Genomic DNA, 14275 nt, shown 5'->3' on the forward strand with positions numbered 1-14275 from the left:
TGACTATGTGTGGTGCAAGTGTGGTGATGGTGGAGTGGGTGTAAAAATAAAAATACCGTGCTAGTGGGCCTCAACAATTTATTTTGCTCCTAGTGTGGTATAAAAATTAAAAAAGGGCTAACACTGTATTCTAACTTTTATTGAGCTAGATCAGTGTTATGGTCAACATGTTTCAAGCTCCCCCAAGCTTTTCTTCAGGACCATACAGGGTCCAGCCCTGTATTGCCACTCCTGTATTCAAATGAAAGGTGTTTATAAAAAATAAATACTAATTATTTATATTATACGCTGTTGATAATAAAACATGCGTGTTGTTGTACATACGGTTTGTATTTTACTTGGGATGCTGTAAAAGAGAATAACAGTTGTTTAATGATAGACACCCCCTTCCGAAAAAGGGGGGGGACAACTCACATGCATCTCACTTCATCTAGGGCGTGGGTGTGCCCTGGGCACCATACTGGTGCGTGCTGGTTTTCAAACCGGTGTGGAAAAATAAAACACTGTGAATCAAGTGGTTTAGTGGTTTCACACACAAGACATACAGACTTAATGTGACTATTGACAAGACACACGACATATACACACGAAAATAATAACATGGCAGATGGTTATATTTACATAAAAGAGTGTTTGATTACACCCCATGGTCTTAGGCAAGGGCAGGAACGCCTCGTGGAAACATTGCTGAAAAAGGAGTTTCAACGTTAGGGTTAGAAAAGGCTCCTTTACTATGTTTCCCTTCAAAGTAGCCGGTATCCTTGCAATATAGCGTCTTTGTACACTTACTTCCTATCGGCAAACCCGCTCGGTACTACCTGATGCTTCCTCACCCGACCGCATACTGAAGCGGAACCGGGCTCCCTGTGTATTTAGATAGCTCGCGCTTCCGGGTTGCCGGAATTACTCTATTGACTAGAGCGCTTGATTAGGGCGGCCATCTTGGGAGTATCTTATCGCGCTCAGCGCGAGTGTTGAAGAGTTTCGAGTATTACTTCGGATTTATACCGAAACGAAAGATCTAAAGTAATTTAAAGTGATGCTGGATATGGAGGTATTCATATAAAACAATTTAGAACACAGGTATTTAGGCACGGGTGAATGATGTATTTAGGCACGGGTGAATGATGTTTTTTTACACAAGACGGTTAGTTAGTACTCAACCATATTTTTTTTAAAAACGAGTGTTGGACACTGGGTAGATTGGTTGTTTTGTCTGAAGACTAGTACTTGTCTTCTTTGAAAAGGCAGTGGAGGCTATTGTGTGATTATGAAAGACTTCTTCATGGTTGGGAGGGGGCAGTATTTCAAAGGTATTGTTTTGATTTTGGTTTTCACTTTCATAGTTCATTTCCCAGTTACAGCTGGCCTAAGGGCGAAAGGCCCCCCATGGGATTTCATCATTGAGTCCCTGGGTGTCCGTATGTAGACGAAACACCCATCTTTGCTCTTTCTCATGGAGGATTCGTTCCAGGTTGTCTTTGTTTTTCACTACCTCAATGACCACCCAGGTCAGATCATTAGGTGTATGGTTCTCTTCAATGAAGTGGGTGGTCATTCTCGTTGTGGCTCGTTTGCACCTTATGTTACTTCTGTGCTCTACTATGCGGGTACTGACCTTTCTAGTGGTCATTCCCACATAATGTAAGTTGCATGTGCAAGTTATCAAGTACACAACTCCACTGGTATTGCAATTGGAAAATCCCTTTAGTTCCCATTTTGTAGTGTTGTTGAAAGTTATAGTTTTGGTTGGAGAAGTCAAATGACAAACACTACAGTTGTTACATGGGAAATGACCATCCGGTAATGGGTGGGATCTTACTGTTTGGGTTGCTGATGTGGGACGGGTATGTACCAAGTAATCTTTCAAGTTTTTCCCCCGTCTGTGGCTGAACATCGGGGTTGGTATGGTTAGACCGCCGCTGTTGAGTATTGGCCAATGTTTTTTGATTATTTTGGACACGCTGTCGGAAACTTGATTGAATGTAGTGATACAAATGGGTTTGTTGTTCTCAGATTGTGTTCTCTCCTTTGGTTCTAATAGGGCTTCCCTATTATTGTTTGCCGCCCGTTTCTTAGCCTCTTTTATCAGTTTGTTTGGGTATTTTCTGTTTCTCAGCTTGTTGCTCAGGTCCTCCGCTTGGGTTAGGTAGTCAGATTTTTTACTACAATTCCTGCGTAAACGGAGGAATTGCCCAAATGGGAGGTTTTGTTTGAGATGGCGAGGGTGGAAACTGTCAAAGGTCAAGAGGCTGTCTCTTTGAAATGGGTTGTTGTCACCAATTTGCCTGACTCAGCATGAATGTTTAGATCCAAGAAAACTAGATCAGTCTTGCTCATTGAGCAGGTGAATTTCAGGAAAGGATCCTGTGTGTTGAGCCAAGTTAGAAAAGTCCGTGCTTCTTCTTCTGTGCCTTGCCATATCAACAGAATATCATCGATATAGCGTTTCCATTGTAGGATTTGGTGTCTGTGGGGATTTCTCTCATTTAGTATTTTGTTTTTCTCCAGTTGATGGACGTACAGTCCGGCTATGCTCGGCGCAAATGTACTGCCCATACTGGTCCCATGTTGTTGTTTGTATAGGGTTGATTCAAAACGGAAGAAGTTTTCACACAGTGCTAATTGACAGCATTCCAGGACTACATGGCGAGGGGTGTGGAATTCCCACTCGCTCTCGTATAGTACTTCCTCCAGAATCTGTAAGGTCTCTCTGTGTGGTAAGCTGGTATATAGACTTTCGACATCCAGACTAATCAGAAGACTGGATGTCGCATCAAAGGTTAGATCTTGTAGGAGACACAGTACGTCCTTAGTGTCCCTCAGATAGGTGTCTGTTTTTTGCACTAAGGGTCTGAGAAAGGCATCCGCGAATTGTGAAAGAGGCTCTAAGATTGAACCTATCCCCGAGACTATCGGTCTCCCTGGTGGATTGTCTAGTCTCTTGTGTATTTTGGGGATGGTATAAAAGTATGGTATTGTTGGCTTTTTATTTGTCAGGAACTCAATTTCTTTTTTACTTAGCCAATCGTTGGCTTGACATTCCTCTGTTAGGTACGCAATTGAGATTCTTAATCGTTCAGTTGGATCTTCATCCAGTGTGGCGTAATTTCTTGTGTCTCCTAGTAGGCGGAGGCATTCCTTTCTGTAATCCGTGATATTCTGTAGTACAATTGCACCGCCTTTGTCGGCTGGCTTGATGGTAATGAGGTTGTTTTTTGACAGTGCCTGCAATGCTGATTGTTCAGCTTTGCTAGTATTGTGAAATACTTTGATTGTGCGTGGGTCTAACTCCTGTACCTCTCTCATGACCGCTTTTTCAAAAGTTAATACTTCCACAGGTAGGCTGTGTGCTGGAGGGACAAAGTTTGATTTTTTATGTAGTCCTGTGTCACTCTTTGTTCGTTCTGTAGGATCTTTGTCTTGGAAAAAAACTTGCAGTTTGACTTTTCTCAGGAACTCTTTCAGTTCACAGCACAGTTTGAATTTATCTGTGGTTGGGGTAGGCACAAATCCTAAACCCTTGTTAAGTACTTGGATCTGTGTGGCTGTAAGGCTTAATGAAGATAGATTTACTACTAAATCGAGTTGGTGCTCGTGGTTGGTTCCGGGGGGCCTTTGCTCCGTGTATGACGTGTTGTTGTCACCACTGGTTCCGCCCATTGTACTCCTTGGCTGGGTTTGTTTTTTGCTCTTTGCGCTTGACGGCCTCTCCCTAAAAAAGGTTTCCTTTGATTGCCCTGGTTTCCTTGGTCATTTCCCCAATTCTGATAGTTGGGTTGATTGTACATTGGTGGGCCATAAAAGAAAGGCGGGGGAGGAGGGCAATAATTATATGGTTCCTGGTACATTGGCCACATTGGTGCTTGGTTGCCTCTATAGCCTCTTGTGTTGCCTCTTCCTCTTCCGGGTCTCCTGTTGGGGGTGGTGTTATAATTACTTGATCCCCCAGAGCTATTTGATCCTGTGTCAGAACCATCACTGTCGGTGTTATATCCAGGGTTCTTGTTGTTGGTTCTGTAGTCATCCCTGATATAAGGATATACTTTTTTATGAGAGAATGATTTTTTATCCTTAGACAATTTTATGTATTTTGAATCCTTTAAGCTGATTTCAAATTCAGACATAGTTTTGTTTAGTTCATTCAATCTTTTTGTTAGTTCAGCTGGAGTCTGGAAAGACTTGAGGCGAATCTCCATGGAATTAATCTCTTCCTTCAGGGAGTCTACTAATCTGGTTGCGGTTTTTATAATCAGGACCAGCCAGTCTCTGGTGCAATGCCAGGATATTTGTGACCAGTCTAGTTTAAATTGCTTGTCATGCTGGAATATAAATGGTTCATTCCTGACTATGAGGCCTCTTCGTGCTGCGTTTGTTTGTAAATATTCCGCCATCATGACACCATGGATCAATGTTTTTATCTGTGTTCTTTTCAATTCAGTCAGTTCGTCCCAACATTGGCTCGCATCGCTGTTTTCTCCTGTGGGTGCCCCTGCATGTGGTAGCATGGAGGCAATAGCCCTATCAACTTCATCCTCCGAGAAGGATAAACCTGTGTTCTGTGCCATGGTTTCTTTGGTGAGATTTTTTGTGTGTGATGTCTAGTCACTAGATCAACCAGGTATATACCTTACAGTTGACCTTTGTTTGAGAAAAACTCCCGCAGCCCGTGGCTGCTTGATGCATCAACAAAAATAGAGGGAGAAGGAGGTTAAACCAAACCAGGTCGGCCTCCAGTCAGTATATGCAATACAGGAACCCTATGTGAAGGGTCCAGAGACCTGGTAGGTATTGTGTGGTTACTGCTTACTAAGTCAGTGTGTACCAGATTGTGTAAGAAAGAAAAATTTCTTTCTAGAGTCCCCTCACTCACCGGGGTTGCCCCACGGTGACATGCTTCATCATTGGGGCCATCCCAGTTCTCTACGAAAAGGGGCGTGCTGCGACAAGGCGACTACGCTGGAGCACTGGTTTTGTGAGATGACTATGTGTGGTGCAAGTGTGGTGATGGTGGAGTGGGTGTAAAAATAAAAATACCGTGCTAGTGGGCCTCAACAATTTATTTTGCTCCTAGTGTGGTATAAAAATTAAAAAAGGGGTAACACTGTATTCTAACTTTTATTGAGCTAGATCAGTGTTATGGTCAACATGTTTCAAGCTCCCCCAAGCTGTTCTTCAGGACCATACAGGGTCCAGCCCTGTATTTCCACTCCTGTATTCAAATGAAAGGTGTTTATAAAAAATAAATACTAATTATTTATATTATACGCTGTTGATAATAAAACATGCGTGTTGTTGTACATACGGTTTGTATTTTACTTGGGATGCTGTAAAAGAGAATAACAGTTGTTTAATGATAGACACCCCCTTCCGAAAAAGGGGGCGGACAACTCACATGCATCTCACTCCATCTAGGGCGTGGGTGTGCCCTGGGCACCATACTGGTGCGTGCTGGTTTTCAAACCGGTGTGGAAAAATAAAACACTGTGAATCAAGTGGTTTAGTGGTTTCACACACAAGACATACAGACTTAATGTGACTATTGACAAGACACACAACACATACACACGAAAATAATAACATGGCAGATGGTTATATTTACATAAAAGAGTGTTTGATTACACCCCATGGTCTTAGGCAAGGGCAGGAACGCCTCGTGGAAACATTGCTGAAAAAGGAGTTTCAAGGTTAGGGTTAGAAAAGGCTCCTTTACTATGAACCAACAACAAGAACCCTGGATATAACACCGACAGTGATGGTTCTGACACAGGATCAAATAGCTCTGGGGGATCAAGTAATTATAACACCACCCCCAACAGGGGACCCAGAAGAGGAAGAGGCAACACAAGAGGCTATAGAGGTGTTTTATTTTTCCACTCCGGTTTGAAAACCAGCACGCACCAGTATGGTGCCCAGGGCACACCCACGCCCTAGATGGAGTGAGATGCATGTGAGTTGTCCCCCCCCTTTTTCGGAAGGGGGTGTCTATCATTAAACAACTGTTATTCTCTTTTACAGCATCCCAAGTAAAATACAAACCGTATGTACAACAACACGCATGTTTTATTATCAACAGCGTATAATATAAATAATTAGTATTTATTTTTTATAAACACCTTTCATTTGAATACAGGAGTGGCAATACAGGGCTGGACCCTGTATGGTCCTGAAGAAAAGCTTGGGGGAGCTTGAAACATGTTGACCATAACACTGATCTAGCTCAATAAAAGTTAGAATACAGTGTTACCCCTTTTTTAATTTTTATACCACACTAGGAGCAAAATAAATTGTTGAGGCCCACTAGCAAGGTATTTTTATTTTTACACCCACTCCACCATCACCACACTTGCACCACACATAGTCATCTCACAAAACCAGTGCTCCAGCGTAGTCGCCTTGTCGCAGCACGCCCCTTTTCGTAGAGAACTGGGATGGCCCCAATGATGAAGCATGTCACCGTGGGGCAACCCCGGTGAGTGAGGGGACTCTAGAAAGAAATTTTTCTTTCTTACACAATCTGGTACACACTGACTTAGTAAGCAGTAACCACACAATACCTACCAGGTCTCTGGACCCTTCACATAGGGTTCCTGTATTGCATATACTGACTGGAGGCCGACCTGGTTTGGTTTAACCTCCTTCTCCCTCTATTTTTGTTGATGCATCAAGCAGCCACGGGCTGCGGGAGTTTTTCTCAAACAAAGGTCAACTGTAAGGTATATACCTGGTTGATCTAGTGACTAGACATCACACACAAAAAATCTCACCAAAGAAACCATGGCACAGAACACAGGTTTATCCTTCTCGGAGGATGAAGTTGATAGGGCTATTGCCTCCATGCTACCACATGCAGGGGCACCCACAGGAGAAAACAGCGATGCGAGCCAATGTTGGGACGAACTGACTGAATTGAAAAGAACACAGATAAAAACATTGATCCATGGTGTCATGATGGCGGAATATTTACAAGCAAACGCAGCACCAAGAGGCCTCATAGTCAGGAATGAACCATTTATATTCCAGCATGACAAGCAATTTAAACTAGACTGGTCACAAATATCCTGGCATTGCACCAGAGACTGGCTGGTCCTGATTATAAAAACCGCAACCAGATTAGTAGACTCCCTGAAGGAAGAGATTAATTCCATGGAGATTCGCCTCAAGTCTTTCCAGACTCCAGCTGAACTAACAAAAAGATTGAATGAACTAAACAAAACTATGTCTGAATTTGAAATCAGCTTAAAGGATTAAAAATACATAAAATTGTCTAAGGATAAAAAATCATTCTCTCATGAAAAAGTATATCCTTATATCAGGGATGACTACAGAACCAACAACAAGAACCCTGGATATAACACCGACAGTGATGGTTCTGACACAGGATCAAATAGCTCTGGGGGATCAAGTAATTATAACACCACCCCAACAGGAGACCCAGAAGAGGAAGAGGCAACACAAGAGGCTATAGAGGCAACCAAGCACCAATGTGGCCAATGTACCAGGACCCATATAATTATTGCCCTCCTCCCCCGCCTTTCTTTTATGGCCCACCAATGTACAATCAACCCAACTATCAGAATTGGGGAAATGACCAAGAAAACCAGGGCAATCAAAGGAAACCTTTTTTAGGGAGAGGCCGTCAAGCGCAAAGAGCAAAAAACAAACCCAGCCAAGGAGTACAATGGGCGGAACCAGTGGTGACAACAACACGTCATACACGGAGCAAAGGCCCCCCGGAACAAACCACGAGCACCAACTCGATTTAGTAGTAAATCTATCTTCATTAAGCCTTACAGCCACACAGATCCAAGTACTTAACAAGGGTTTAGGATTTGTGCCTACCCCAACCACAGATAAATTCAAACTGTGCTGTGAACTAAAAGAGTTCCTGAGAAAAGTCAAACTGCAAGTTTTTTTCCAAGACAAAGATCCTACAGAACGAACAAAGAGTGACACAGGACTACATAAAAAATCAAACTTTGTCCCTCCAGCACACAGCCTACCTGTGGAAGTATTAACTTTTGAAAAAGCGGTCATGAGAGAGGTACAGGAGTTAGACCCATGCACAATCAAAGTATTTCACAATACTAGCAAAGCTGAACAATCAGCATTGCAGGAACTGTCAAAAAACAACCTCATTACCATCAAGCCAGCCGACAAAGGCGGTGCAATTGTACTACAGAATACCACGGATTACAGAAAGGAATGCCTCCGCCTACTAGGAGACACAAGAACTTACGCCACACTGGATGAAGATCCAACTGAACGATTAAGAATCTCAATTGCGTACCTAACAGAGGAATGCCAAGCCAACGATTGGCTAAGTAAAAAAGAAATTGAGTTCCTGACAAATAAAAAGCCAACAATACCATACTTTTATACCATCCCCAAAATACACAAGAGACTAGACAATCCACCAGGGAGACCGATAGTCTCGGGGATAGGTTCAATCTTAGAGCCTCTTTCACAATTCGCGGATGCCTTTCTCAGACCCTTAGTGCAAAAAACAGACACCTATCTGAGGGACACTAAGGACGTACTGTGTCTCCTACAAGATCAAACCTTTGACGCGACATCCAGTCTTCTGATTAGTCTGGATGTCGAAAGTCTATATACCAGCTTACCACACAGAGAGACCTTACAGATTCTGGAGGAAGTACTATACGAGAACGAGTGGGAATTCCACACCCCTCGCCATGTAGTCCTGGAATGCTGTCAATTAGCACTGTGTGAAAACTTCTTCCGTTTTGAATCAACCCTATACAAACAACAACATGGGACCAGTATGGGCAGTACATTTGCGCCGAGCATAGCCGGACTGTACGTCCATCAACTGGAGAAAAACAAAATACTAAATGAGAGAAATCCCCACAGACACCAAATCCTACAATGGAAACGCTATATCGATGATATTCTGTTGATATGGCAAGGCACAGAAGAAGAAGCACAGACTTTTCTAATTTGGCTCAACACACAGGATCCTTTCCTGAAATTCACCTGCTCAATGAGCAAGACTGATCTAGTTTTCTTGGATCTAAACATTCATGCTGAGTCAGGCAAATTGGTGACAACAACCCATTTCAAAGAGACAGCACGAAACTGCCTCTTGACCTTTGACAGTTTCCACCCTCGCCATCTCAAACAAAACCTCCCATTTGGGCAATTCCTCCGTTTACGCAGGAATTGTAGTAAAAAATCTGACTACCTAACCCAAGCGGAGGACCTGAGCAACAAGCTGAGAAACAAAAAATACCCAAACAAACTGATAAAAGAGGCTAAGAAACGGGCGGCAAACAATAATAGGGAAGCCCTATTAGAACCAAAGGAGAGAACACAATCTGAGAACAACAAACCCATTTGTATCACTACATTCAATCAAGTTTCCGACAGCGTGTCCAAAATAATCAAAAAACATTGGCCAATACTCAACAGCGGCGGTCTAACCATACCAACCCCGATGTTCAGCCACAGACAGGGGAAAAACTTGAAAGATTACTTGGTACATACCCGTCCCACATCAGCAACCCAAACAGTAAGATCCCAACCATTACCAGATGGTCATTTCCCATGTAACAACTGTAGTGTTTGTCATTTGACTTCTCCAACCAAAACTATAACTTTCAACAACACTACAAAATGGGAACTAAAGGGATTTTCCAATTGCAATACCAGTGGAGTTGTGTACTTGATAACTTGCACATGCAACTTACATTATGTGGGAATGACCCCTAGAAAGGTCAGTACCCGCATAGTAGAGCACAGAAGTAACATAAGGTGCAAACGAGCCACAACGAGAATGACCACCCACTTCATTGAACAGAACCATACACCTAATGATCTGACCTGGGTGGTCATTGAGGTAGTGAAAAACAAAGACAACCTGGAACGAATCCTCCATGAGAAAGAGCAAAGATGGGTGTTTCGTCTACATACGGACACCCAGGGACTCAATGATGAAATCCCATGGGGGGCCTTTCGCCCTTAGGCCAGCTGTAACTGGGAAATGAACTATGAAAGTGAAAACCAAAATCAAAACAATACCTTTGAAATACTGCCCCCTCCCAACCATGAAGAAGTCTTTCATAATCACACAATAGCCTCCACTGCCTTTTCAAAGAAGACAAGTACTAGTCTTCAGACAAAACAACCAATCTACCCAGTGTCCAACACTCGTTTTTTTAAAAAATATGGTTGAGTACTAACTAACCGTCTTGTGTAAAAAAACATCATTCACCCGTGCCTAAATACCTGTGTTCTAAATTGTTTTATATGAATACCTCCATATCCAGCATCACTTTAAATTACTTTAGATCTTTTATTTCAGTATAAATCCGAAGTAATACTCGAAACTCTTCAACACTCGCGCTGAGCGCGATAAGATACTCCCAAGATGGCCGCCCTAAACAAGCGCTCTAGTCAATAGAGTAATTCCGGCAACCCGGAAGCGCGAGCTATCTAAATACACAGGGAGCCCGGTTCCGCTTCAGTATGCGGTCGGGTGAGGAAGCACCAGTTAGTACCGAGCGGGTTTGCCGATAGGAAGTAAGTGTACAAAGACGCTATATTGCAAGGATACCGGCTACTTTGAAGGGAAACATAGTAAAGGAGCCTTTTCTAACCCTAACCTTGAAACTCCTTTTTCAGCAATGTTTCCACGAGGCGTTCCTGCCCTTGCCTAAGACCATGGGGTGTAATCAAACACTCTTTTATGTAAATATAACCATCTGCCATGTTATTATTTTCGTGTGTATATGTCGTGTGTCTTGTCAATAGTCACATTAAGTCTGTATGTCTTGTGTGTGAAACCACTAAACCACTTGATTCACAGTGTTTTATTTTTCCACACCGGTTTGAAAACCAGCACGCACCAGTATGGTGCCCAGGGCACACCCACGCCCTAGATGAAGTGAGATGCATGTGAGTTGTCCCCCCCCTTTTTCGGAAGGGGGTGTCTATCATTAAACAACTGTTATTCTCTTTTACAGCATCCCAAGTAAAATACAAACCGTATGTACAACAACACGCATGTTTTATTATCAACAGCGTATAATATAAATAATTAGTATTTATTTTTTATAAACACCTTTCATTTGAATACAGGAGTGGCAATACAGGGCTGGACCCTGTATGGTCCTGAAGAAAAGCTTGGGGGAGCTTGAAACATGTTGACCATAACACTGATCTAGCTCAATAAAAGTTAGAATACAGTGTTACCCCTTTTTTAATTTTTATACCACACTAGGAGCAAAATAAATTGTTGAGGCCCACTAGCACGGTATTTTTATTTTTACACCCACTCCAACATCACCACACTTGCACCACACATAGTCATCTCACAAAACCAGTGCTCCAGTGTAGTCGCCTTGTCGCAGCACGCCCCTTTTCGTAGAGAACTGGGATGGCCCCAATGATGAAGCATGTCACCGTGGGGCAACCCCGGTGAGTGAGGGGACTCTAGAAAGAAATTTTTCTTTCTTACACAATCTGGTACACACTGACTTAGTAAGCAGTAACCACACAATACCTACCAGGTCTCTGGACCCTTCACATAGGGTTCCTGTATTGCATATACTGACTGGAGGCCGACCTGGTTTGGTTTAACCTCCTTCTCCCTCTATTTTTGTTGATAAGGTTTGCTAGACAGCCATAAAAATAAACATCAAATGGAAATACGGTTGATGCAAAGTAAATTGAAGTAATTAATCATTAACACTACGGGCAGAGGAAAAGTAAAAACACAGATTTAACATTGTAATGTTCAGCATTGAAGTTTTATCAGCTGACAAGTGAAGTTTAAAGAAAGTCTCCTAGCATAACTTTGTCAGTACGCAAATCAGATCGATAATGGGAACATCAAATTTAATCCAGATTATTGTTCCAGAGTTTTATGATCTTCTGTATGATCTCCTTTAAAATTCAAAGGTAAGAATTTACTTACAGTGGATGAGGCTTATATATCTCTAGAAAAATGATATTCCAAGGGTGGAGAATCCAACACATATATGTATCTGCCCCTTGCGCAGAAAGAAGTCCATGGGTAACCTCGTCGCCAATGTAAAGATGGAACCAGGAAGATTGTAGGTTTCTTAATGTAGTCTTTATTGAAGAGTAGGTACAGGAAACTCCAGCTCCTCTATCCACCAGCTTCACTCTGCTAGTACATCAGCTTTCTAATCATTACATTCCAAGTTACCTAGCAACACATGCAGATTCTAATAAAGACATCTCTACACCACTCACAATTAAAGTAGTCACACGAGAGTCAGCAAACTCCAATGCAAGCACTAGAGCACAGTTTGAGAAAGGTGTGTCAGGGCAAGCTTTGTTTTTTATAGTCTATTATGGAAAAATTCCAATCGCATGAGACGACTCGTACCGGCATTACGCCAAAATCAGGGAATCCCTATTCATCAACAGAAAAGAACAACCAGATATACTTCTTCAACCTGATTTGCAACGCCCTGAGGAAGCCCCAGGCCGGATGGCCATGTAAGGGGTGAAACAAGTGTTGGCTGTTGTCCCACGTACTATCACGAATATAGTAACACCTTTATTAAAACAAAAAAATTAACCATCGTGTGATTGCAATTTTTCCATAATAGACTATAAAAAACAAAGCTTGTCCTGACACACCTTTCTCAAACTTTGCTATAATAGGGGGTTAGGGGTTTCCCCATGCGGAGGGCAAGCTTGATAAAAAAGAGGGACCATTGCTCAATAAACGTCCAGTAAGGGATTGGGACCTTTTACCCCTCATTCTCACTAACCCAAGCACTAGAGCACGTAGCTCTGCCAACTAGGTGGTACAGTCACCTAATGTCTGCGTGTGCACGACATCGGACTTGAATTCTCCATTCACCATGGTACCAGCCACGATTGTGGAGGCTACTGAATAAGAATGCTTAGATCCTATCGCCGGTTGCGCCGAACCGTCAGTGTAAATGATACAATGGTAATCCTCAAGCGTACGCATCGACAGAGGAGCAGGATGAACAAACTCCTACTGTAAGAACTCCTGAGTTTACAATGAGGGTTCAAAGATAAATGTGACAACCGGAGATGTCAACCAAGTTGCACATTGTATCCAATTAGGATATAAAACTTTAGAATTTAGTAAACTGGCTTTCATCACTGCTTCAAATGCAGGATAAGGTGTAACAACCAACTTGTGTTTTCCTTGTGACAGCGCTCTCAATTTTAGAATCGCCATCTGTACAGCTGTCAAGACTTTCTCGACAAAAGAAAATCGTTTTTCAGCCGAAGTGTACAAGCGTGACTTGTAAGCGATAGGCACTGTGTCTCCTTCATTAAACATCAAGTACGTGAAACCCACAGCACCAGGCACAATTCTTATTACCAGGTTAGTGTGGTTATCATGAGTCAATAAGTACTTAGATTCAAGAAGATCAGACTGCAAAAATTGCAAAGTAGATGAATGTTCAGGTAGCCAGCATGACTTGGTAAAAGGTGGTTGTATCAAAGCATATAGAGGTTTTATACTCTGGGCATAATCGGGAATATAAGTACGCCCGAAATTCAAAAATCCCAGCAAGGATTGTAGTTTTTCAGAGTTGTAGGAGACCATAAATGTGCGCATTTCTCCAAGAAGTGAGGTGCAAGACCTATACCTTCATTGTTGAGCTCACAGCCCAGGAACAACACTGTGTACTCCGCAATGTGTGACTTTGCGAAGTTAAATTTATAACCGAAGTCCAACAACATAACTATGATGCTGTCAATGCAACACAGATGCGGCCATAATTCCTCGCCCATGAGATAAATATCATCAATGTACGAGTACGCATCAGGATCAATGCCATCTAACAAAGAGACGACACATGCGGCAAAGACACCTGGGCTGTTTTTATAGCCCATGGCCAATCTTTTAAATCGTTTTTGTTTGCTGTCACAAGTAAACGCTGTCCATTGACTACTAACAGAGGACAGGTTATGAGTAAAAAAGCCTTTGGAAATATCTAGTGTAATCTTACATCTTTTTCGCATCAGACTGTTAACGAGAGCTGAACTGTGGGTGTTCTGTACATCACATGTACGACAATGTGAATTTAAATGTCGATAATCCAAAAACCAGGCAGTACTACCCATCAGGTTTGGTAACAGTGAAACGAGGAATATTCATGGGTGAACACACATGTCTCAATCATACCTTGATATTCTAATTGTTCAAGGATTTCTGCAACAGGGCCTTTAGCCTCTCGCCGCATGGGATATCGGAGTTGTGGCTGTGGCATAAACCGCAATGGAATCTCATGTC

This window comes from Lissotriton vulgaris, chromosome 1_1 (genome assembly GCF_964263255.1).
Source record: "Lissotriton vulgaris chromosome 1_1, aLisVul1.2, whole genome shotgun sequence".
NCBI classification, from domain to species: domain Eukaryota; kingdom Metazoa; phylum Chordata; class Amphibia; order Caudata; family Salamandridae; genus Lissotriton; species Lissotriton vulgaris.